The following is a 27,862-nucleotide window of genomic DNA, read 5'->3' on the forward strand; positions in this document are numbered from 1 at the left end:
AGCCGTTGTAGTGGACCTGTGGCGGGAATGCAGATCGAAGGCCTATGCCCAGCTTCCTCCGGATTGGAGTGGGATATGTGCAATCATCACTCTGCACAGCCCTTGCCTTGGTGGTTCTCCCAAAACAGCAGCAACATGGGGTCCTTGTTAAAGGAGCAGTATACCGTGCGGAAGGAAAGAGGGGATGCAGCAAAGCAAGGTACAAATACTGTTGAAAAGAAAAAGACAATTGAATAATTACTGGTTGGTAAAAAGTATAGAAAATGTGGCAGCAATTGCAGCTACGTTCCAACTGTTCTCTAAGGCTCCTACTTTTTCACTTCTGTGTTGCTTCAGGCTATACAGGCAGCATCTAATGCAAAATGGCTGCAGCTGATGTGCTATGAGTTACTGCAGCCGGCCAACTCAACAGCTAAAGGCTGAATGCAGTAAGGGAAGAGTTATGAGCACTTTGTCTAGTGGCCCCCCAAAATAAGTTAATTTTGGACCTTTTAATTTCTATTGAAGGAGAGCTTTGTGCAAAGTTTGGCAGCAGTTGCTGCACCATTGTGTCCGATGGGGAAGCTTCAAATGGTACTTTAAAAGTGGCAATAAGTGGAAAACAGACACCCCATGAGAAGATGACACATTAAGTTACTGGGGTGCAAACAAATAACTGGCTGCACTGCATTTTAGCTTGGGTGCCAGCTTGGCTTTCCAGAGTGTTTAGAGTGACTGCCTCCAAATGGTCCTCGTGCCCATTACCTTCTGCACTGGCAAAATCCTCTTTAAACTTTGTACTAACCCAAAAAATTGAAATTTCATGCTGACCCTGCATATTGACATGATAGAAGATACAAATGAAAATACTAACCCTGGAACCAAAGACAAAAACACTGATAATGATACTGATTGGTTAACAACAAAACGTAAGGATCTAGAAAATTGTACTGCTTTCTAGATTTCATGTGATAAGGATGTGCAGGGGTGTGTAATACTAGAGGAGCCATTTGAAACCTGGGAAGTAGATGGGGTGATATGACCACACTAAAAAGAGTGTGGATTCCCAAAACAAAAGTAGCTCAAATGGGACTGATGGGGGAGGACGAGTTAGTTATTGCTATATCGATAAAAGGGGGGAATAATGTAGTTGGGATGCAAGTTCTACATGGAGAAAAGGCTCAAACTTATCAGCTGTGGGAATAACTCACAAAAATGGGATCGGGGCTGCAGTGATGGCCGCATAGGTTTATGCATCAGGCTGGAAAATGCCCATTTCTGATGGTGTTGTAACTAAATAATTTACAAATAATAAGACTTAATCTGAAGTTATCTATGTGCGACATACATTAGATTTAGGCATTGCAAACAGGCCTGCATGTTCAAATTGAACAGAAAATACATCTGCACTTTTTATTAATTTGTCTACCACTGGTAGAAGCTGATAGCACATTGCAAACTACATATTCCCAGACTGTTGCAGAAAGAAAGAAACACCTCATAAACAGCTCTCAATACATTTGAGGTCAGGAAACGAAGCTCATGGGTGCCAGGGGAAGACAGCAATTTTACAACCATTTTATAATTCAGCATATTAGTTTTGGAAACTGGTCTACTGACAATTTCAAACTATCCCATTGCGGTTACAAATCACCCCTCAGCACATCTCAGCCTCGAATGTGGCTCTAAGAGTTCTTAGGCTGCAACATTAAGTCCATAACTTGTTAACAGTTCAGGGCTCATATGGTGTCATGCAGGGGTCAAGTCCTACAAATTAAAATGGGGGACTCATCAACAAACGCAATGGGATGTGACATCGGCATAAATTAACATATCAAGGTGAAATATGAACATTTCATTAAATTGGCTTTGAGTAACCATCCAAATTGAACAGGACGATTGGTATTTGCCTTTCATAAACTCAACACCCACACACAAAACCAAGACAGGATATTTTCACCAGATGGCGTTTTTGAAAACTTTAAAAGGTGCGCATGTTTTAAACTCTGAGAAGCAATGCAAATGTTTTTCCTGGGACTTTAGTACTGAAATGGGACATTTCACCTTTAGTTGTTTGTTATTTTTGAATTAGGTTATATAGTGCAGTGGTGAAGTGTCTGGCCTACAAACCCGGACAACTGCGAGTTGATCCCTGAGGTCGGCTTTAATTCATAAATTCAAAGAGGACATCCAATATTTCTCTTTTACCTGGGGGGGGGGGGACTGAGTCCACCCTCTGAAAAAAGTGGGGAGACTCCATCCGCCCGCGTGTACCCTCGACATGAGCCCGGGCGTCATGGTGGATTGCGTTATTATGGGAAACTTTTGGAGATGTCCAGCAGCAGATGAATATAGTTCTGCTGGTCATCACTAATGTCTCATTATTTTGACCCTATGAGGTGGAAACCGTGGGTTGGACTGGGACATCACACCGGGGGCCAAGGCTGGTGTGGTAAGACTTGTGGGAACCAATAGTATCTGGATAATGTATGTCCCGCTATACGGGAATCACATTGGCTTATTGGCAAAGCTATATAAGCTTTGCCAATAAGCTTCAGTTGGGGGATTGACCTATTGTTGCAATGTGTTTTAATGCTAATTAGTTTGTACCATTATAAAAGTTTTCATTTTGGGGTGTAACTTTCAGAGTGCATTTTGTGCAGTTCTGTTCTGCATTCTGTTTGAATTTTGCTTTCCCAGCTGTAACTGAGCCCAGAATAAATTACGTTACTTCTTGCTTAGCGTACACTCCTTTGTTTGAATTAATTTGTAATTTTTATTGATCAATGAATATATATATATATATATATACCTATAAAAATTTCCCAGTAAATCATGTTTTAAAATGATCTGCAGGTTTCTTTATTTGGCAGTTACACTCCTGGAATGCCCTCACCCATAGTTACAAAAAGGGTAAGGATGTTGCATCATCTTACACCATTCAAAGGCATCTAGCAGATTGTGTCTATTCATCAAACCATGTATGACAAAGACCAAAGAGATAGAAGTTATCTTAGCAAGCACACACAATGACGTCCAGTCACTCAATCTAGTTCCAAATATAAAGAATGGAAATTTAATTTGCTATGTTTGTTGACACCTTAACACACATATATTTCCATGATAGACAAAGCACCACAGTAGTTTCATTTTCTATATTAGTATATATATATATATTAAATTAACATCCCATTCCCAAAAGGGGACTACTTTTATTTTGTTCTCTTTATAGACATTATTTTTGCAAATTAAGGTCTTTCTCAAGAGACTTGAGATTACACATCCGGACTTGTTTTTATGTGCTATCATGTTTTCTAGAACCTCATTTGTTGCGGCTGAACATTTTCAGAGAACAAACCAAAATAGGTATTCATTTTTATGCTTCTTGTAATGTACTAACATGGTTGCTTCACCAATGACCAATGTTCATTAGTACAAATATTTATGTGTTCATGTGGTTTTACCTATATATGACATATTTTGTTTTATTTATTTTTTGTTAGTGCATTTGGAAGAACCTTGTGAACCTTTCACACTACATATGGTTAACCATACAATAAAACAGAAAAGTAATACAATAATTTGCTTGTCATAACACTAACATTATTTAATCATTCAACTACTTCCTTCCTGGGTTCAGTGATCTGACCATATGGATGATATTGACTAGGAATAGTGTCAGATAAATCACATTCTTACTCTTACAATTAGTTGAGTTCTAATTTTCCACATTTGACCATCCTGTGTGTGTAGCATTTACCAAAAGGGTAAAGCATTTCAGTTACTGCAGGTGTCGTTTGCCATATTCAATGGCACCTGTCACATGATCATAATATTGTTTGATAGTGCTAAACTCCCAACCTTTCGTCCCGCTCTCAACAATTGTGTTCCTTTCTTAAAGGTAATCAGGTGTTTCTGATGGATGTGCCTACTGTATGTAACACATGCCAGGTTTTTAATATAGCACTCCTGACTACATTACTGAATGTACAGTATGTAGCACCACTTACCAACTGATTCTCCTTATTTTTTCTACAAACATGATTTTTCTTTTCATACATCTCATCTTTTTCCTTGAATGACTTAACAATTTTCATGAATTGCCCCTGCAGCTTGAATGTTCCTATAGGATTCTGGTTTGAACATTAAAATCCTCAATTCATGTCAAGTTTTACGTATACTCAGGAACATCCCAAAATCATTGGTGTTTAGTAAAGACCTAGGACAGTGACTTGAAAAAGTAGTGTTTCTTCTAGTAGATTGTCCTTTTAAGTCTTTAGAAGTCTTCTTCTAATCTGCCTTACTCATATTCAATCCACAAAACAATAAAGCATATCTTCTGACTATCCACTCTACCTGTACATTTCAAATGAACACCCAAAGAGTTAAACCAGAAAAAAAGAAAATCATCCTAAACACAATGTGCCCAATACCAAATTATCAGGAATTCATCTGTGACTCATGAAAAGAGTCAATAAATGTGAATACTTGATAATATTAGCACAAGCTAAATTAGCACAAGGGATGAGAGCAAAGCTGTTCCTTTCGTTAGGACAAAATATTGAAAATTAAACATAAAACAATTATTTGTCAGAATAAGTTCAGAAACAGTTCAGCAAAGCTAACAATAAACTCCTTTGGTAAATCATGTGGCTCCAGTCTTTAATTCAAGATGTTTCTAATCTCTGTCAGTGCCTTATCTTGGGATATATTTGTATAATAAGACTCCTTAATTAATTATTTCAACAGTTGCCCCTTAGGGTTAACCATAAATCCTTAAACTAACGTCATGAAATCTCTAGTATACATCAAATATGCAAGAGATCCACATTTTTATAAAAATATAAACACATTTTTGTAATGGTTCTAAAATAGTGCCACAACTCCAAACCATGGGTATCCCCAAAGCATAGACTCAGCAATGGTTAAGTGTTGTCTCTGTGGTAAGCTAGGTCATATAGCACAGACTTACCTGGAGAAAATATCTGATGGGTATGTGAGCACTAGTACTGCTACTCACTTGAGTGCCTAGTTGACCCAGAAGAAGTTCCTGGACCACATAAACCCAAAAGAGGGGTCCTGAGGATGTTCTCTAGGAATAATGTTGTAAAAGGCTATTGGATTTCCATGGACGTAAAAGGGCAACCCGTTGGGACATTCATTGACTCTGGCAGTCAACACACTACTATCTGCGACAATCAAGTGTTGCCAGAACAGCTTCATAGCCAAATGATCATCCCTATAACGTGCATCCATGGAGATCAGTAAAGGTATCCTAAAACGTGGGTATGGGTACAGTTGTAAGGGGACTGGGTACCAGTGGAGATCATAATACAGAGGAATTCATTTTGCAGAGAGCTCTATCACAATTCCCAAAGTGGATGGACCAGGCCTGGAAGAAAAGTAAAATTGTACAAGACCAGATCAAAAAACCATTTGCAAATTCAATTAATCTAGGGGGAGCCTGCGTGTCTGATAGGGAAGGATTTGAAAACCTGGGAGTGGACACAGGACTTAAAATTTGGGACCCCAAAAACCTTAAATGTGAGGGTTCGCCAAGAATGGTGCCTTGATGAAACTGGAGCAGTATGAGACTGGAATGGGGGTGTTCCTGAGAGTAGATGGTGAAACCCAAAAGGCCAGTGCTTCCTGGCTTAGAAAGATAGTCAAACAGTCAAATAAGTGCCTGAAGGGTAACTTACCCAAAGATCAGGAAATTAGGTAAAAATCGGCTAAGATAAAAGAAGGTGGAACCCAAACTCCACATTAAAATGTAATGCCAGGAACCCGTTTAGACTCTCCCTTCGCTAAACTAGGTTGTTAGAGGTAGGATTAATAGTCCCTTTTCAACAGAAAGAAACCACAAACATGTTGAAGCTCTCACTATTCGAGAATTATCATGAGCCTGTGGGTTTTGAAGGCCCTTATGCATGACCTGTATGATTAGGTGTTCACCTTAAGCAAGTCATTTTAAAACCAGGGCAGAGAGAATAGAGAGAATTCACTGAAGTGTATGGCCCTCATCTAATGCAGAACAATATTTACCTTAACACAGTAAAAAAAAAGCATCTGCAGGTCCTGGGATAATCAAAGGGAGGAATGGTTTCAAGGGGGGCATCTTGCATCCACAAGGATGAGTACTAGGGTAAGTGGACACAAACTAACACCGGTCACAAGCACAGTTCAATGGAGAAACACCCTTGGATATTCAAAACAGTCAGCATGAATCGTCAGAGTCAACAGAGCATCTGCAAATGCAACATGTGACTATAAGATTGCACCCCACATACAAGTAAGCCTGAAATGCAGAGCCACACATTGATCTGTAACCAAGACTCAGACGCTGGAGCATTTGTAGTCCCTTGGCAGATTAGACAATCAAAATGCTCACTCACTGATTGTTATAATTAGAAGTCCAACAGATATATTAAAACAAATGGTGACACAGTGAAGTGTGTTCAAGTGAGGTTGTTAGTGCGAGTTGAAGGATATATGTGGCAAAGCAGCTACTAGGACAATTGCATACAGGTCATAGATGAGGTGCAGAGTTCCAAAGAAAGAGGGGAGAAGACTAGAGAGAGAGAAATAGGAAATTAGGTCGAAGAGACAAAGGGGAGAACATCAGAAGAGAGGTCAGTTCTTTTTACTTTTATTGTTCATTTATAACATGCTTAATACAAGCAAGTGGTTTCTAAGTTTGTCATCAAGATTCAAACCTGTGTTTCACCGCACTATCTTGCTTCCAAGACAATCACGTTGCCCCTAAGCTATCCTTTCTCCCCTTAGGTGGCGAGAACTCAGAAGAGAAGTTGAAAGTGACACAAGGAGAGATAGAGAGAGCAGTGTAATACCAAAAGGCAGGAGGGGAAGACAAGAGAAAGAAAGAGTTTTCTGGGGGACCAATAGAGAAGAGTGTGGTGAAATGCTGATGACAAAAGTAGGAACAATTAGCTGGGTGAGAGAGAGAAAGTGCAGGCCATAAATTAGGAATGGGGAAGTGTTAAGGAGGAGAAGGTGGCTAAACAGAGAGAGACATTAATGGAGAGTAAGACGAATACTCAGGGAAGGGGAGGAAGGAGACTCTTAGTTGGTGAAAGAGTAAAACCCAAACCCACACAGAGTCTATGCATCCTACCAAGGGAGTAAGCCTGACAAGGCCAAGGCCCAATCTGATCTTTCAGAAGATTTGTAAGTGCTTGATGCCAATCACCTTTCTAGATGACCCAAGGAACTTGGGATGGTTGTTCAAGGTTTTGCCAGGGAAGATTTGTGACATCTGCACAACTACAATAAATGTCAAGCCAGCAACTTCAATGGCAATGAAAGAAGTCTAGACATCTGAAGATTGAGTGTTTATACCTCCAGAAAGGAAAAGTCTAAGGCATAAAGGGAGGGACTGAGAACCACAGCCCTTAGAGTCTTATTGAGAGGCCTGTCTTGCTTAAATGTTATAGGATTTCCTGCTAAATTGGCTCAGTTAATCCTAATGCCTTCTGTTTCTGTTTGTAAAATAAGAAAGCCTTGAATCCGAGAACTTGGTTTTGAGTCACTTTTTAATCCTTCGGCATTTACAGAAAACATACCATGTGATTCCATGTCATAAATATCAAGGGAAGTATAGTAAAAAGTATTTTGGGAGCCATTATGACCACCCAGGCCATAGGGAAGTTGGAGCTGGGAGTTAGTGTCACAAGGAGACTGCTCTATCTTCTGCAACATATGCAGCATCAAGCCAATATAAATCTACTTCCTCCATGAAGCAGAGTGAAGTGGAGTACATTATAGTCTGCTGGAAAGCCTTTTGCAGCATCTGTCACATCAAGCAGGCATAAAATACAATTCTTGTATAAAGCAGAGTGAAGTGGAGTAAAGTTGACTTTGTTGGAGTCTGCTGGCATCTGCTGGAGTCCACTGAGTTTCCTGAATGCTGCAGATCACTGGAGTGATTGATCCATAATGATATATGAGCATTAGTTGTGAGTAACTTGATCTTGCCAGCAGAAATATACCACACACTCGACTAAATTAAGGTGAAGCGTGAATTCCTGCTAACATATCATTGTTTAATGATACAAAATATTCAACTCTTTCCTACAATGAATTACCATACTAGTTTTATTCTATCAGACAATTAAGTACATCCACCACATTTTTTATTATCTATTATTCAAATAATATGGCAGAACCTAACCTTACCACATACAATTTGCAGATAGCAAAAAGGTCACTACTTCTAAAAGTGACAGAACATGTAAACTGCCATCACCATTGCTTAATGTCACTATTTCGGTCTGAATGCTGACTAGACAAGTGCTACTAAGTGCAGGTATAACATGGAATTAGCTGATAAAGGAACACGTACTACTTATTTTAGTAAGAAGGACCCTATTGTAGTTATAGAAGTTCCATCGGCATACAAACCAGAAACCTCAGAAATCACATTGCAGTTTGTTTCACATGTTAAGTATACTTGATCTATCTCATTCATCTGGATAGCAAAACAAAGTCCTCTTTGATTACAACTGGCCTATCTTTGCTCAAGTAAGTAAAGGAGAATGTGTGCAGAGGCTCCTGAGTCACCCTGTCTGACAGCAGTGGAACTTCAAACTAATGTTCTAGCTGGGCATGTTAGTTCTGTTGGAAAGACTAACACTTGTTTTCCATATGATAAGAGTGTGACTCATAAATGAATCAGTCTACACCTGGACATGCCCACATCCGGAATTCCCCTTTAAAATTTCTACCTTGTGTTAAAAATGTTTCGTCATTTGAATCGAGAAGATGTGCTCTGATGTGATGATGTCTTTTGAAAATATTGGTAATCTTCAGAAGGCATGCCAGAGGATTGAAGAAAAGTTGACAATGTATACTGTTAATACTGGAATATTCAGGAATGTAGTCTGTCAGGATTCCTAAAGAGTGCACCAGAAAAAGAAAGCCCATGATGGCAAAGGGCTCCACTATTTGGGACTGTTGCTTTGCCTGATGTCACTGCCTGTGGGAGGACGCTGTGTGGCCCCACGCCCCTGGTCTCTCGGGTTTGAAGAACATCAGCGGGTCACCCTCATGGTGAAGCTAGCATAGGAGTACCGCAAGGGGCACTGCTGTTTGGGGGTGCCCCTTTGTCTGCCATCTAAGCCTGTGTGAAGACACGTTGTTGCCCCACGTCCCTAGTGTCCAGGGCTTGAAGAACATTGGCAGGTTGCTCTTACAGCAAAGCCTGCAGCGGCAAAGAGTGCTGCAGTTTGGGGATGCCCCTTTCTCTACCGTTACTGCCTGTGGGAGGGTGCTCTGTGGCCTCAATCCCTACTCAGGCTTGAAGAAAGAATCTTAATGGGTCACCCACGTAGCAAAGGCCACACAGCAAAGGGCATCACTCTTTGGGGCTTCTGCTTTTCCTGCCATCACTCTCTGTTTGAGGATGCTGTGTGTCCCCCCGCCCTGTTGTCTGGAGATTGAAGAAGCCCACACGGCAAAGGGCACTGTTGTTTGGATTGGATTGGGGAGTATCCTGACTATCTATGGAGGAGTGTATTTTATTGACAGACCACATTTTTATGAAAGGTATGTTTTAGCCCTATATGAAATATATCTTACTTAAACTACATTTGTCTTGCTTCAAAGCCAACAAAAGGCACACTAACACCATTCTAGCCAGTGACACACTCCTCTGATACTCCCGTTCTACACAACTGTTGAAACCCAGGACTCCTGTCTTTTCAGTTGTGTACAGACATCACCCTGAAACATGAAATGGTAGGTTTAGGACAATAGCTACCTCAAAATCTGTCAGGTGTAACCCATTTGCTTGTAAACAATGTATTGAATTGGACTAAGCCAATACTTTTTATTCTTAGTAAAGTTCAAGAATTTAATTATTTTGTAATTATACTGTTTTTAGACTTGTGAGCATATATGTGAACTGTTTTAAAGAATGTATAATAGAATTTTGTTGGATTTTATCTGCAATGGCAAATAGGAAAGCAACATCATATGTCTACCCTAGTAAATCGGTCACAGGCGTGGTAGCTCTAAGTAAACCCACCGACAAGGCAAACAATTTGGTTCTGCTTAATTCATTGGGTAATGGACAGAGTGATGTGGCAGGGAGAAACCGTCCAACATCTGTTCTAATTGTGTTATCTAATGGTGATGACATCAATTTGTCAATATATAAAATACACATCCCTTCCAGAGATTTCTGTGATAATAAACAACTTGCTAAGATAGCAAGCAGCAAAAATTAACCGCCATTGAATCCCAACATAAGTGGGAAACATACACAGCTCCCACTTACTATACTGGATGAAGAAATCCATTGGACAAATATGAGGTTCCCAGATATGAAATGCAAGAGGATGAGTGGCATTATGCAATCCCCTTTGATATACACGATCAAGCCAAGATGACACATAATACATCAGTAAATGTTGATAAGGAAGATAAGGTACCAAATATAACAAAACCCTATTTAAGTGATTCAAATATAAGCCAACCCACTATTCCAGTTTCAAACAGATTTGAGATACTGAATGTAGAGTATGATGATATTTTTTGTAATTCTAATGGAACTAAAACCCTTGAAGCCAAGGGTAACTTAAGATCCCCATTAAAAAAGGGAGAGCTAATTGACTTGAGAAGTAGTGATAATATTTATTCAAAGGCCAAGAGCACCACCATTGCCTGCCCTTTTGGAACAGGACATATAATTAGACCCGGTATATATAATGAAATTTAACAAGCTGAGTAGGGTACACTATCCGATTGTCCCGGTTCTGAAAAAAACATGCAGGAAGTGACTAAACTAAATAGCATGGTGAGTGCCATCCAAATATGATTGATTACAGTTAATGATAAATTATTATTTGTATCTGACAAATTGCTCTATGTTGATTCTTGTGGTGTTACTAATACAATAAGAACTGATAGGAGGGAATCCCCCATGATAACAAAAGAGGGCATTACTTTAAAACTGAATACTAATCCCACCAAAGGGCAGTCTCCGCCTACTGTGACACCTTCTGCAACTGAGAAGAAATTTAAGGTTTCTAAGAAGAACACAATAAACAATTTTCCCCCCATTAAGGTAGACTTTGGCCACTGACCACGCTCAGAAAAAGGCCCTCCGGACTAAGGAATTGTACTGATGGTGCGAGTTAGCTCTCGGTTCCTCCCATCTTGTCTAATCCTATTGGAAGTGACACTGGTGTATCCAATGCACTATCCTCACATATATAGACTTGTTGCGGATTCTAAGACATTTACTGATGATTTGACTGCTCAGCTGCTGAGTGACTTCTTGCCTTACTCTGATATTCTCTTGTCTCACTTAGTTGTTGCTAGGTTGGACTCAAATGTTTACAATACTGAGATAACTGCACCCACTTATGTGGATACTAGCAATGGGTGCTTAATGTTTACTCAATCTACTCAGTCATTTAATTATACATTTAACAATGTTGAGCTACCTTTTAAATCAGTTCACTCTAGTCCTGTTATTGAAAATATAGCAAATCCTATTGTTTCTGTTGATTCTCAGGAGCCTTTATCTATTTAGAGGAGCACTTAAAACCTTGTTTGTATCTACCTGAATACACGTTCACTTGTCAAGCATGCTGCCAAGGTGGCAGACTTCTTTCAAGATAATAATATTGATTTAATATTTCTGACTAAGACATGGTAATATATGCTTCAGGCCCTGATTTAGCACCTGCTGTACCCATCGGCTATCACATTTTAACAAGAATAGATCTAACTGTATTAACAGTGGTGTTGCAATTATTTACTGTTAAACCTTGAATCTCCATCAAGTTACCATACAACACTATCCTGGGATTGAATTATTAGGTGTTAAACAATGTGTTAATCCTTGCAACTCCTATGGTTTTGTTCCTCTTTACAGACCACCTCAGAACATTTAATCATTTAAAGAACAATTACTTGCTCTACTCCTTTCCTGTATGAAACCTACATCTAACATCTTGGTTATTTGAGCTTTTAACCACTGGTTTAACAAATTCCAGGACTACTCAGCCATGTCTGTTAATCAGGCTTTGCATAATCTTGGTTTCAGACGGGCCATCAATGATCAATGCTCCTACTCAGAAGGATGGCCATATTCTTGATTGACTCTGTACACTAGGAATATCAGTGGGATCTCTGGATATTTGTGCCTGCCTATGGTCTGATCACATTTACATCACATTTTCCTTGGCTATCTTTAACTTACAGCCCATGAGTATCCTATTTTGAGCTCTGTGTGGAATCACAGTGCTCATGAAATGACCTCACTCACTTTTGTTCCCTTCTTGGAGTCTTTGAATAACTTACCTACTCAGGCATCAGGATCTGGCAACTTGTTACCATCAGAGTTTATCCGCTGCATTTGACAATATCTCCCCACCTAGGACTTGCAAAGTTATCAACACAGAGGCTATTTTTCAGTCATGGTTTTCGGGGGACATACAGAATTTACAGACCAAATGAAATAAGCATACCGACTTTCGCAAAAATCTTCCCTTGCTTCTGAAACAGACACTTATCTTTCAATAGTTAAACAGTATAGGAAATCAATTAATTTAATCAAGAAAGAACATCATGACTTGTGTATTTGTCTGGCCTACTCTAATTCGAATTAACTCTTTAAGATTTTGAGAGAACTCGATAAGCCCAATGTTAAAAATTCAGAAACTATTGATAAAGACCAGGACTGGTATATGAATATTTAACAGCCCTCTACATTCACACTTAATAAGCATTTATGCACACCATTCCCTGCTGTTTGTCAATAAATACCAGCACCTACAGTGCCTCTTTTATCGTTTAAGAGGGTCTCTGAAGCTGAGGTTTTGAATGTTATTCCGACCTTAATGCCGACCAACTGGCTCGGCGACCTGTGTCCCTCTAAAGTTATAAAGGCCTTTGCACCCATATTGGCCCCTTTCATTACATTTGTTAATGCTTCTTTTCAGCATGCCTCTGTCCCTGAATCAATCAAACAAGCATGGACCACGCCTCTCCTAAAAAAAGGCATCTCTCGATCCCAACCTTGCTTCTAACTACCGTCTGATTAGTATTGTTCCCTTCCTCCTAAAAATACTGGATCACATTGCATATTTACAGAAGGCCTATATGGAAGAATACAATATGTTTGGGCCTGGACAATCTTGCTTTAGAGTATGACATGGTACAGAATCTGCCCTTTTGGACCGCAAGGCAAATATGCCCTGTATCATGGACAGCAGTACATTTTCGTTGCTGCTTTTACAGGACTTATTCCCTGTATGATCGTGTTGATTTTAATATTCTTCACGACAGAGTGCAGTCTTCTGTGTGCTTTTCTAAATCAGTGGCCAATTGGATTTGATCTTTTTTAACTAAAAGAAATGCTTTTAGTAAGTCGTTCATGGCTTCACCCGTTCAGCTTATGTGCGGAGTCCCACTGGGTTCCTGCTTGTCGCCCATACTGTTCAAAATCTTTTCCTTGAGTTGCTGGATCACAGGGGCATCCTGTACATCAACTATGTGGATGAGACCAAAATATTATTAGAGATTACCAATGACTATGATGTTGACAATTCTAGAATTAATGACATTTTTGAAATTGTTCAATACTGGATGGCACATAATGGGCTAGCCTTTAATTAAACTAAAACTGATTGGGGTAACTGAAGGTTGGTTTTTAGGTACCTCAGGGATATTTGGTTTATCACATATGTTAAGAATCTCCCGAGGGATATTTACGGTGAATCACAGGACTGTCTGTAAACCTCCTGGAATGTTGACCACGTGGATTCACATAACATTGTACATAGGTGAAACATTGTATATATAAAATATTGGGTTTGTTTGTTCTTGTGTCTGCAGAACTTTGATCCTGAAGAAGGTGAATATATCCCTGAAACGCGGTGCACACAACTGGATGTGATTGGAATATGCAAAGAATATTGAATAAAGAAAATTGGAAGACTCCAACGGAATTTTCTTAATGAGACATTGGCTTGAATTTATTTGGAATTATGTCAACTTAAAATTGACTGTTTGGCTGTTATATCAGCATTAAGGTGTGCAGGGAATGGGTTTGTCCATAGATTGAACACTGTTTGTTTCATGTTTTGTTACAGCTTTGTGTTAGGGCTGGTATTCCTCACCTGCACCCATTTATTTACTGAATAATTGACTTGTAGGTTAAGATTATAAAAAGTGATTTGGTGTGAACTGATTGACAGTGATTGTTTGTACATAATGGGCTAGCCTTGAATGTAACTAAAACTGAAATCCTTCTGGTGGGGACACATCAAAGATTAGTCAAATTGCCCCTACTCTACACAAATTTTACCATCAGAGGTTGCATTATTGATGTCCTGCCTTAATTCAAAACTCTTGGAGACTGATTCACAGAGCGTTTTCCAATGGGATTGCGCTATTATAAAATGCTTCTGTAAGTGAGGCCCTTGGTGTCTATCTAGACTACACATACACATAATCGATGTATGTCCTCGTTAATGTTGTAATCTCCTTTTTGGCTTACTACCTAATGGTGTGAAGATGGATGAGACCTTATATCTCGGATGCTAACTGTGCCACACTTGCCAGGACAATTGGTGCCAAAATTGGCTACTGCAACAGTTGGCTTGTTGGCACAGCACTGAGCAATATGGCCAAACTCAAAGTGCTGCAGAACAATGCCGTTAGGATTGTAGCACACCACAAGCATGAAGACCATGTTACAACAGCTCACAGAGCAGTACACTGGTTGTCTATGAAAGAACACCTTCAGTTTTCGATCCTCACTATTGCTCATAAATGCCTGTTTGGGAAAGGTCCAGCATATCTCAAACAGAAGCTGCAAATCAAACAATGCGGGCGTGCCCTCAGGTCAAATCAAAGCAATACTTTGACAGTGCCCCGGGTAAAATTGGAGAGGGATGGCAAATGCTCATTTGATTTTATCACCCCCCCCCAACTCTGGAATGGCTTGCCTACACTTTTAAGACTGAACAACTCCCTTTTATCATTTAAAATAGCTTTGAAGCCACACGTTTTAGCTAGATCGGCATCTGGTTTTTACCGTTGTTGTTTATCTTTTTATGAGTGCCCTTTGATAACTGTTGTTATCTTGCTTCTAGACTATCTGTTTTTATCTTATGGATGTTATTCATGTTTTTATTGTTGTTATTTGTGTTATTTGTTTGTACATGTGCCTGTTTCTCTTTCGGCCTAAGGCACATGATAAATGTTTAAAAAACTGACTCAATAAATAAATAAATATATTTGATGGAAGAAGATCAGTAGTTGGAAGGTTGTATACTACTAGAATGGGTGGAAACATTTAATCATGCGCATAGATCTATTATTGAGAATAATTATAGTTACTTAACTTGGATAAAAATGTATTACATATCATTAACCAGCAGGTGTACCTGTGCTTCGCACCATAATACCTACTACAGTCCTAGCTTGAAGTTTATCTAATAAACTAAACCAATGCTTCTTTGTAGACTATATTGCTAGTCTTTCCTGTAGTAGCTAGCGTGAACAAATTGTACTTGTTTCCAATCTGGGAACAAGCCACATAAAGCTGACCATCAGAAAAGCCTGAAACCTGTAAATCGGTTCCAGATACAAGTTGGAGCTTTGAGATTGCAGAGCAACATTATCGGTGTCCTGATCTACAGCTGAGGCAGCAGTCACCTCAACATAAGAGCCATATATGAGGGTTGAAGCGTGTAAGTTTGAAGTGCTGCACCCGTATGTGTGCGGCTGAACCATGTAAGCTTTGTACTGTTGAGATGCCGTACATTCATTAACTTCCATAGGAAATGAAGTTTCTGTAAATGTCATGAGAGATTTGCCACGATGTGACGGACACCGTCATTGCAGACACTATTGAAGAGACATGCACCTTTTCCTGTCACCCGCATTACTACAAAAGCACTGTATTGTGTCACCTGCATGACTTCAATAGTGGGTGCTGCTAGTGTTAGCTAGAATGCTGATAGTGTGGAAAGTTTAGGAACAACAAACTGCTGAAGTTTTTATGAACAGCTGAACTTTAGGAACAATTAACATAGAACTGCTGCAGAACTATGGCGCAAAGAGCCATATGGCAGGGGTAAAAAAAGATATATTGTATACTTGTTGCATTGTCTACACCATGAAACCTACCCACATGCTAAATTTCAGGTTTGTAGCATGTTGGTAAGTATGCTGAACATTTCGAACAGACACACACACACATATCAAAGCATTGCAGACCGCTTAAAAAAAACGTTAACAGTTGTTTTAGATTTTTTTTCTTGTTTTCTTTTTTACATTGTCTACACCATGGAACCTACCCATATGCCAAATGTCATGTTCGTAACATGTTGGGAAGTATGCTGAACATTTCGAACAGACACACGCACATACCCACAAATGTCCCTTAGATAGATAGATAGATAGATAGATAGATAGATAGATAGATAGATAGATAGATAGAACTAGGCTACCAAGAGGTGCCACTAAACCCCGGGACTTAATGATCAATTAATTTCTACATTGGATAAGGCAAGGGTGCTATTCCATCATCAGAGAGGACATTGTGAATTGTAGTCGACACAGACAAGCAGAAAAGTCTACATTTAATTGTGTAAAGTTAGTATTCTCCAAAGAGCTGATAGCGAGAGGGTTACTGTAATTACATTTTCAAGAGATCATGCATATGGTGCCCTTGGGCCAAATATAAATATATATAAAATTGAAGCTCGACAGTCCACACATTATGGATCAGAGACCTGGGGATATTGTAATGTTATAAAATTAGAGGTCCCTGAGAACACATTCCTGAAAAATGCCTTGAACCTACCAAGGAGTACCCCTACAATTCCTCCTCGTGAGGAGGCTAGGCCTATGTTATATAGGTCGTGAAGTTGAACCTAAGCCATTGCTTTACTGGGTACAAGTTTGGAGTGCAGCCACACTTATAAAATATAAGTAGACAGTAAAATATGCTTTACAGCATTAGGTAATAGTTTACCCTGTTTCAAAGATGGGCAAGAGCTATCTCTCTATTTAGGCTACAGCAATTACTGGACACATTCGAACATGATTAAACCTAGTTTTACAATAGCTATGCAATCAGAATGCTGTCTTAAATAGTTGGACAGGCTATTGATACAAATGCACACTCTCCTATATTCAGATATCATTGGAACTGCAAAACATCAACTGGCTGTGAACAATATTTAGATTTAATAAAACTCAAATTGGCATGCACTTTATTTTTCAAGCTTGGATGTGGTATTTTAGCTCTATGCACACACACCTTTCAATGGGGCATGACGTCATCCGATATTTGTTCTTATTGTCTGATACAGAGCGAATCAGTAAGGCACTTTATGTTAATGTGCCCTATGTATGCCCAATTGAGAAGTTTACATTTGAAGCTCAAATATAATGAACTAAGCATTCGTAATATGCAGGCTGCTCTGCTGGCATCACCAAGCACACGAAATGAAAGGATCATATTTGCAGTGGGCACGGATATGCAGGAAGAAACTATTAGACAAGGGCATCTAATGCATGTCAGCCTACCATTATTACACGTCTGAGTAGTCATATTAAGGCCTAAGTCATTAATTTTAATATTAACAAGCAATACTATTTAATGTTATGTTTTATTGTAGTGTGTTGCACAGACCGAATATAATAATGTATGAATGACTAGTTAAACTTAAAATGTTCGCTTATTGACTATGACACATTAAGAGGATAACTTATCGAATTGTACGAGTATAACTAGTAAATTCGCTCATTTAAACTGTTTATATGCTGAGATGTGTTGCATCGTAATAATTCTATGAAATATGTTATTGAACTTTTTTAATAATGTGAGATGTTTTGTAGCATAATAATTCTATGAAATATGTTATTTAGCTGTTTTAATAATGCGAAGCACAGGCACTTGATATAAGGTACTTGCTGACATTAACCTTTTAACAACTTTTAAATGTATTATTGTCTAACGTTGCATGCTTTTGCGGCTTTGTGCAGAAATACAGTGTTTTGGTGGTGATGATTGTCGATACTAATCACTTTGCAGAGTGTGCAACACCAAATAAAGAACACTCTTTGATTGTAGTGCGTACTTTTGACTGAGTGAATGATGACAATACAAGTTTATTTGTTTACAAAGCAGGAGCCAATGGTTTCAGGAATACATGTGCAATCCGTACATATATGTAATGCCATGATGACGCATCGGAGATCTGAGACTTTCAAGATGCCTATAGTGAGGCAGCTAAACTCATTGCCCCAAGACATAAGAAATCATTGCATGCAAACAACATGTTGTATTGCACATTTGAAACACAAAAGACAAATCATTAAGCGGTTTCAAACTAAGAGGACACAATAGATTAGATTTTCAAATGAACGTTGTGGTGCAATTGGGAAGCTCTGAATATGGTCTGAGTAACTATGGAAGCATCTTGTAATAGCAATCACGGGTCTGCACATGCAGATACTATCCCAAAAATAGGAAAAAGGAATGAAAACAAACAATGAAAATTCCAATGCAGAGACACTTGAGAGGCCATTTCAGTCAATGTCAAGACAGTCAAGTGGGCTCTGTGAATGCGTGTTCCGGTTATAATTATAATAGTTCTTGTATAACGTGATTAATACCAGTGAGTGGTACCTAAGCGCTGTATCGCCATTCAAACCAGTGTTGCGCTGCGTTATCTTGTTTCCAAGAGAAACGCATTGCCCCTGAGCTATCCTTCAGCACCATTAGACTTCTGGACTCCCAGAAAATGCATTTTTAATAGACCTTGAAATCCTCTTTGAGCAGAATAAAGCATGCAGAGGAAAAATGCAAATAATTCCAAAAAGACAATTACCTATCAACCATCAATGGTCAAACTTGCATTCATGACAGAATCGCCTTAACTTTAAATGTACTTTATACTATATCTGTCACCACTCAGGGGTGTAGCACTTCAAAACTTTGCTTTGGAATTGAAGACATTTAAAAAATATATATTTCAACCTGAAAGAACCTCCCACACTGAACAATATGCACCTGATACCCAACTGCAGGCGATCGTATTCCCTAATGTTAACAATTGCAAAAATGCAAATGTTAATTTTAAATCGAGTGCTGTCTGTAAATCAATGCTTATGCAGGGGAAGATTTATGAGATTTGGTTATGCTGTACATATGTTGGAGGACACATTATCTAATACACATTTAAGTACAGTTGTTAGAAATATCAAAGTGTGAGAACAAATCAGCAGTGCTTATCAGCTGTTTTAAGGTCATCTCCGAATTGAATGACCCAGAGGAACAAACAACCATGGGTAGTTACCACTGATTACGCCTTTGATGCAGATCTAAATGACACAGTGGTAAGGCACTGGATTCCAGCTCCTCTGCACACAAAACTTTTCACTAAAGGAGACTCTGGGCCTCATTACGACCCTGCCGGTCGGGTAACAACGGTGCCGGTAGGCTCATCAACACCGTTGTTACCAGAACGGAAGAGTACAAGTCTGAGAGCCGGATGTACTGTTGCACACAGTGCCGGTGCTTCCGTCCTCCCCATTCCCATTGAGTCCTCTGGGACTCGAATGGGAATGCAGTTACTTTTTCCAGCGCCTGGCTTCTGGGACCGCTGGGGATATAATACGCCAGTAATTCCCCAAAACCAGGTGCCAGAAAAAAACACAACTCCGGCGGCAGACGTGAAGTTTTTACCGGCACAGCTACCGCCGGAGTCGTAATGAGGCCCTCTGACTTTTGCACTCCACTACACTGGAATACTGAAAGACAGAAAACATGCTTGGTAGGTGTGCCTTAACTGCTCAATTCTTGCAATATGATATCATGTTTTCTGAAGAGGTCTGGTTAAGCAAACTCTCAGTAATTGATGGTATGGCCATCTTTCTAAAACCCACTATTAGAAAGAAGGGAGGCTGTACTTTAAGGGGAATTAATAACTGTTGTTAGGAACAGCATAGCTGAAGTTGAGTACAACAGGGAAATGAGCTCCCCTTAGCCTTATTGCCTGTTTGGTATAGCAACATAGTATAGAGTTTATATTAAGAACTGTTTAATGATAATGTAACTCAGATTTGTGAATTTGAATTAAATCTTTGTAGATATTGCATATTTACTTGATTGGTAGGCTGAAGACCCCAAATCCAGTTTGATAGATCTTGCTGATGACTGAAATGCAAAATGTCCAATGTATTGTCATGCCGTAGCAGAATAATTAGTTTATGGGGTATGCATGTAATAGAAGCTAAACTCTTGTAAATTAAGGTTAAAAGGGAAGGAAAGCTTGGTCCCATTTTCTGAAGAACCTGGGACAAGATAATGCTGAATGGGTGGTCACATTATGATGTCAATGTGCATGATCAGAGGGGGGCCGAGGGCTACTCTTGCCTATATCTACATTCCTAAAGAAATATACACCATTGGTTAAAAAACTGAAAGTGGTTAAACAGCGAACTAGTGATCATGATGTGATAACTCCTGCACATGATTTGACAATCAGTGGCACTTTGATCAACAGCAAAGGTTGTCGACTGACAGGGCTGAGCCGGTATATCAAAAACATACAAACTATAATAAACCATGATATGAATATCAGTAAGATATCGAAGATAGTAGCTGCGCACAGTTAGCTTGGACATGCTATCTTGGCACTAGGTTTACTTCTCATAATTTAGACTACATGATGTTGAGATTCAAAATCAGAAAGGTAAGTGAAAACGAAAAATAAACAAATGGGCTATCTAATGAAGGACAACATTACAGAATGCACTATAATAATTAAGAAAATATGCAGATGGTTTTATGATTATGTTAGGAGATTTAAATTTGGCACTAGTAGTTTTTGATTATGCTTACAATCAAGACCTATTTTCAGCTTTACAACATATAAATGAGACAATTTGCATTACTATTAAGAGAAACCGCTACATTTACTGGGAATACTGGATTTCATAAGCCTTCTACAATAACAAAAACACTAAAAATTGTAATTACGGAACTGCAAATCAGTATGAAGATCTGTGAAATGAGTATATCTTTGAGAGGTGATGCAGACGGCAATCCAAGTTTAGTACTTAATATTGACCCTAGTCTAAGGGCAGTGTTGTTTGTCAACCAATACGATAATAATAGTGAGACATACCGTTCAAGAAACATGGTCCTAGGCCAAATATTACAAATATATAAAATAGATTCCTGCGACTAACCTATAGATTGTTAGCATTGAGCGATGCAACTATTACAATCGTTGCGTCATTCTTGCTGGATGAACTGATGGCCTGGGTAACCAATGAAACATGTTATCACTATATCAAACATTATTTGGAATGAGTTTGTCAATAATACACATCAATCTCGGCCTGCATATTTTGTTGAAATCTGCAAATGGCAGCAGCAGATTGCCATTGCAAATTGCATTTCAAGACTAAGGGGGTAATTCATGGAATATTTGCGCCGAAAAAAACAGGATTTGTGCGCCATTCGGTCCGCAAATCCCTGTTTAACAAATGGGGATTTGCGGGCAGAATGTCGCACAAATCCCGTTTTTTCGGTGCAAATAATCCATGAATTACCCGCTGTATATCTTCTTTCGACCTTTTGCTCATACACATTTCTTTTGCAAATAATTGGTGCTTTGGGTAATTGATCCTGGTTTATTGACTTCTATTACACTTGCAGACTAAAGCCAGACAGAGTGTGACTAGAAACAAAAACTATTACATCTCATGAACATTTTACTAACCTTGGTGTAAGACAAAGTTGTATCCTAGCACCTATTTGCTCTATTTTGTAAATATCAGACATTGATAAGTTCTGTAAGGATATACGGTGGTTCGCTCCCAAACTGTGAAAATAGATACATACATAAATAAATCAAAGGCAATTTATATCTGCAAAAGTAGTGTGGATGATGAAATGACTTGGCGAGTGGGTAGTGACACCTTGCCAACTATCAATATATTTTGTGTTCTGGGTACATATGTGTTCCCCGAAATGAAGAAACTGGACACTTTAAGTAATAATGAGGTATATATCAAGATATTCATATCTCTTATAAAGATGTTTGCCAATAATTATGGAGAATTAAGCTTATCCCCCTTCATTCAAACAATACTCAAATGGTTACTCTTTCACTGTTATTCATTATGTGGTGTGAGGGCATCATGAAGAAGGACACAGACAACAGATTCAAATTCAAAATAAACACTTGTATTTACTTAAATGTCAGGATGTAAAAAGGCCTAACTTGCCCTAATCTAAGGTGGGATTTCCCTGCCTAAAGAAAGCTAAGGAACATCTGTGTCAAAGAGTTCAACTGAAGAGTCTGTCTTTGTCCAAAACCTATACTTGCCTTTGCAACTAAATCTGTACAATGTGTAGGCATGTCAGCAACCAAATAGAAAACAGTGGTTAACCCCAAAGCTCTGACCTTCTTCCATCTCACTGCTTCATTTCAGCACTCTTCCCCAAATGTGAAACAGTACCACAACAAAGTCTCACTGGGGTTCCCTTGCTCAAGTTCAAAATAGTTCACAACAGAAGCACAGGGGTTCCCATCCTCAAGTTCAAAACAGTTCCCAACAGAAGCACTTATTGTCTTTAGTAATTCACTTATACTTGACGTGGTTTCATTCCATTCAATATTCGATGAATTTCTATTTCAATCTTGTTCAGTTTCAACTTCAGTTTTAGTAGGTTAAAAATTGAAAGTTCTAGTTTTAATTTCCTTTGGTTTACTTGCATTCAATCCCATATTCAAAAGAAATCTGTTTTACTTTGATTATGTTTGGTGTTTAAATGTCGTTATGCACCATATAAAGTTGGGCAATAAAGATGTCCTCTTCTTTACCCAATGGAAATGTCCCTTTTCCCAGATTGCAACCTTTCAAAAATGTTCCTTCTCTTTTCTAAAGGCACATGATCACTTTAACACTTTACTTAATTGTTTAGTCAATGAACAGTTCAGACGACGACATTTGAAGACGTGTTCTGCTCTTTTCAGATCCATGCAGTCACTCTGATACAATGTGTACTCTAGACAGTTCAGACGAAGACCTTTGAAAATGTGTTCTGCTCTTTTCAGACCCAGCCGACCACTCTGAAATAATGTATACTTTAGACAGTTCATACGGAGACTTTCGAAAAAAAAACGTGTTCTGCTTCTTTCAGACCCACGCAAACACTTTGATACAATATGTACTTTAACAATCAATGTTTGCTTTACAGCACTCACAGTAAGATTCACTATGGGTTTCCTGGTCTCTAAAAACTAACCGTCTTCCTCTGCAGGCTTCCCTCATATCACGCTGGCCATGATTCTGCTTTTCTCCTCTGCCCCTGAGACACTTACACACTCTTTGCAGTGCCATGGGAGAATGAGCACTCTGCCTCTTCGACAAAGGACGGCCCTTTAGCAGCCCGCCCTCTCATGCCTTGCAGTGGCTTCAGAGAAATCCAGTTCTCATGCCAAACAGGTCTGGGCTTCCATCTTCTGCAAACCCTGGTATTCCGGTGCTTGTCACACGGCAGCTCTGCATCTGACAGCTCTGTACAGTGTCTCACCTTTCTCTTCCTCCCTCTACTCTCTTATATTCCCATCTTTTATACACCTGTAGCTTATTAGTGAACTGCAGGTGTTAGTCCTCTCTTTCAATTGCTTGACGATAGGTAGGCTTATTAGTGAGACATGCACGGCCTATGCAATGGTATTCCTCTGAGGCACTCTTCCTCATCTCACTACCAGAGTGGTGTAGCTGCATGTTGGTGTTTGTAACTCCTAGTCGTCTCTTCCGCCTCCCAGTACTAGAATGGTGTGACTGAGGGAAAATAAGGGAAGCTGGTTTACAATAACCCATAAATGTTGGAGAACGGTTGCGTTGGTTGTCATTAGGGAAAGGGGGATACCATGTCTCGCCTGAGGGCACCACACTCCCAGTTCCCAACGACGCTCCGCCCCCAGGGTCAGGATCCAATAGCGATTGCCTATCTCTTGCCATCTACGCAGAGGATCAAAGGGGTCTAGGAGTGAGAATATCCTCAGGTGGCTCACATTTTTTGAATGCTCATCTTTGTTAGACTAATTAGAGGGTCTGATGTGGTGAAGAATATGGGGCCACCCTTCAGGACTCCCTGTAAAATTATTAGAGCAGATGCTGGACTCTGCTCTCTTCAACTGGTGATGAAATAGGGATGATTAAGAATCTACGGGCCTCGTGTTTAATAAGGGGTAGCATGCAATGCATGTACAATCTGCATGCATAAAAATATTATGCATCAATTTCATACCATGCCATATTTTCATTTGTTTGTTTGGCCAAGAGTTGGAAGGGAAAGTAAATTATGATTTTGCATACACTCCAGAATTGACACCAACATGACATTTTCATGCTAGCATAAATGCCAGTGTATTTCCATGGAATCTATTGGCTTTTCAAACAGAAAAAAGCAGGCAGACTCTGTAGGAACCCATAGCAAACGCTAACTGCTATGCGTAAATGGCAGGCATCATTTACTCAATTTGCATGGTGGACTGCAAAAGGCCATGTAAAGGTAATTATGTCCCTACATTACAGTTTGTGCTCTGTAGTGCAAATGATGAAAATTCCATCAAGGTGACCATTCTGCACCACAATGCAAATGTACAGGTCCCCTCTGAGTAATTTACTGGGAACTAAAAAATTAGCCCCTATATGTGTTCAATGAAGGGGGCACCCACTATCTTTCTAGCAATAGTATATGGAGCATTAAAGAAAGATACCTCTGGTTATATTAAATCTCTTTATATTTTTAAAAAAATGTATTTATTGCATTTGTTACACGCCCAAACTCGTAGGTATTACAGCGTAGGTTATATGAGGCAGTCTTAACTAGTTACAAGGAAAAATTACAACATTTTGTAATTTGAGTGGTATGAGTCTCATATCAGGCATATCATGGTAATTGTACTTCAAAAGCCAAGGCTAGGGGAGAGGGAAGGGTGAGGAACCAGAGGGGTGAGGAGATAGGTGGCCAGGGGCAGTCACATCATTAGAATTTGTTAAAGAGCCACATTTTGACAAGACTCTTGAAGCGCTGATGGGAGTGCTCGTTTCTGATATGCATAGGAAGGGAGTTCCATATTTTAGGTGCACCAACTGGAAAGCTAGCACCCCCTGCTCTACTGCTCTTGATCCTTGGAACGTAGAGGTGGGGGCTGGAACCTGATCTGAGGGAGATAGTAGTCCTTTTTTTGAGAAACAGGGCCTCATTACAAGATTGGCAGAGTGCTGTTGAAAACCGGATAGCCACTACGAGGGATACCAGTTTGTGGTCTTTAAGGTACTCACACCTTAAACCGACATTTAGCCAAGCTTGTGGACTCTTCCCTGGCCAGTGCAGGAACCTCCCAAAGTCCTCCTTCTTGTCCTCATGACTGAAGCTCAGGAACAGCGAGATCTGCAGCAACTGCCAGGAACAACTGCCCCAGCCACAGCTTTTCTTCACTTACAAGGTACTGTGCAAGTGCAGTGCAGAACTCCTTTCAGCCGGGATGAAAGTTTGTCAAACTTTCCCAAATTTGGAGGCTTGTCCTTCCCTAAACCAACATATAACTTTTCACCTGACCAAATTCTTCTAAGAACCGTGGCAAAGCCTTAACCGTTTACTAACAGAACTATGCTACCCTATACAAGACTCTGAGCCATTGACTTTGGCCCAGGCCTATTGAATTGAATTGCTGGTTGTAGTGAACTGAAACTATTTGCCCTTCATCTGCAAAATATTTGTGCTATCTTTCCTTTAACCTTGCCTTTTTACCCCTTTTTAAAGTGACTGAAGTGCCATTTTGCTCCCACTTCAGGGGAGCTGAACTTGTTCAGAAACTGATTGGTTGTGTATTGTAGTATATTAGATTGTGATATTGAGCTGCTCTTACTAGTGGAATGTTTTCCAACTGACTGTGTAAATAAATATATATTCTTTTACCGAGAAACCTTGAGTAAGTGTTTGTTTGAACCACTGTGAATTGCTAGTCCTTTGTGTAACCTGCTCACTTTACTCTTGAGATACGTCTGGCTGCTCAGCCACTGCTACCATATTACTGTGTAGTACAGGCTTGTACTTGGGTGACTGAGTGTTTGAAAAACTTAGATGGGTGGGTTAACGGTTACAGAGTTAACACTTATGAAGTTATGAGAAACCTGTTTATGTTGGAATCTATTTATGATGCCTGCTCTCCTGAGCTGAGACAGCACTTGGCTGACTCTAAGGAAATGATTCAAAGAAGTTAGAAAAGGCTGCTGACTTGTGGATTACCAACAGGGCTACTCACAAGGATTCTGGGGCAACTCAGAAAAAGGATGAGGGAAACAGTCCAAGAAAGATAACAAAGAGAATTCTAATACCTCCACTCCAAATGAGGGCCACAAACATAACACGGGTAATCCCCAAGCGCAACCGAATCAGGCTAGTGTACCTCCTGGTGCTAAACCAGAAGGAGGTCAGAACAAAACCCCATTGATAAAGACATTTGGAAAATGTTATGCTTGTGGGTCAACTTACTATGTGATAGCGGATCCCAGATGTAAGGGTAAACCTTCAGGGATCCACACTGTCTCCTTAGCCTTCTCCCCAGAGGATGAAGCACCAATGGCAAGTGGAAACTTTAACTTACTGGCTGAGGAACCTATGAAAGTCTCAGCCATTGTTTCTTTCCCTGGGTCTGTGGGAACAGCAGAACTTATGTCTACAATTCCATACCAGACAATTCTAAAGAGTATTACAAAGACTGTGTTCTTGTGAATGGGCAAGATAGTGTTGGCATGTGCCAGGCTGCACAACATGTGCATCCGGCGCAATGTACCCCTGCCCCCTGACATGGACCTGATTCCACCTGAAGATAAGGAGGATGATGGTGAAGATGCTGCATATCGCCCACGACACTATGTGAATGAAGGACGTGCTGTACGCCAAACTTTGATTGCACAATACTTTTGATGGACTGGGTAACACAAGACACTGGGAATGGGGGAAACTGTGCACAGGGCACTGTAAAGAAATACATTGACACACATTCAAAAGCAATGTCCAGTCATGTGTTTTTCTTATGCACACCAGGTATATTAATGAAATGAGAACTATGAAAATTGAACATGAAGCAATGTGGACCTCTATCCTTTAATCTACAACAAACTACCCCCAACCCCCCCAAAATCTCCACACCCCCACACACCCACGCCCTCCACCCCCCCAACAACCACACATACCCACACACCCCAACACCCCCACACTCCCACCCCTTACACCCCACCACCCCCACACATCCACACCCCCCAACACCCCCACATCCCCCCACTGCAAGTTCAATTTGACTACCTCATGAAACGTACATGTGTGTCAGGCTACTGATGCCCCCTTTTAGGAGGAGGGGTTGTTGGTCTGTGCAGTGCATACTACGCAGTGACCTCCGCACCAGGCTTCTCTGCATTGAACTTGCCGGGGTTGTGCTAATTGATGGTGCGGATTGTGGGTCGTTCTCTGCATTCCGCCATTGGGCCATGGTGGCAACCAACTGCGTGACGGCCTGTGTCATGGCTGCCATTCCTTCCCGCATGCGCCGGGCCACACGGTACACAGCCCGGCTGACTGTCTTGGAATTCTCCTGCATGGCCCGGCGTGTGGCTTCACCTTCCGCCACATACTGCCTGACCATGTCATGCATGGCCTGCTGGCACTCCTCCATGCGGGTCAGCCACCCCTCCAGGTCCCTGATGGATTATGCAGCTGGTGGTTGCACGGGAGGTGGTGTCTGTGTGCTTCCGGGGCTGCATGCAACTATGACCATGTCATCCACAGAGCTGCGTCCAC

The sequence above is a fragment of the Ambystoma mexicanum genome, chromosome 10 (genome assembly GCF_040938575.1).
Source record: "Ambystoma mexicanum isolate Mex_15411 chromosome 10, UKY_AmexF1_1, whole genome shotgun sequence".
NCBI lineage: Eukaryota > Metazoa > Chordata > Amphibia > Caudata > Ambystomatidae > Ambystoma > Ambystoma mexicanum.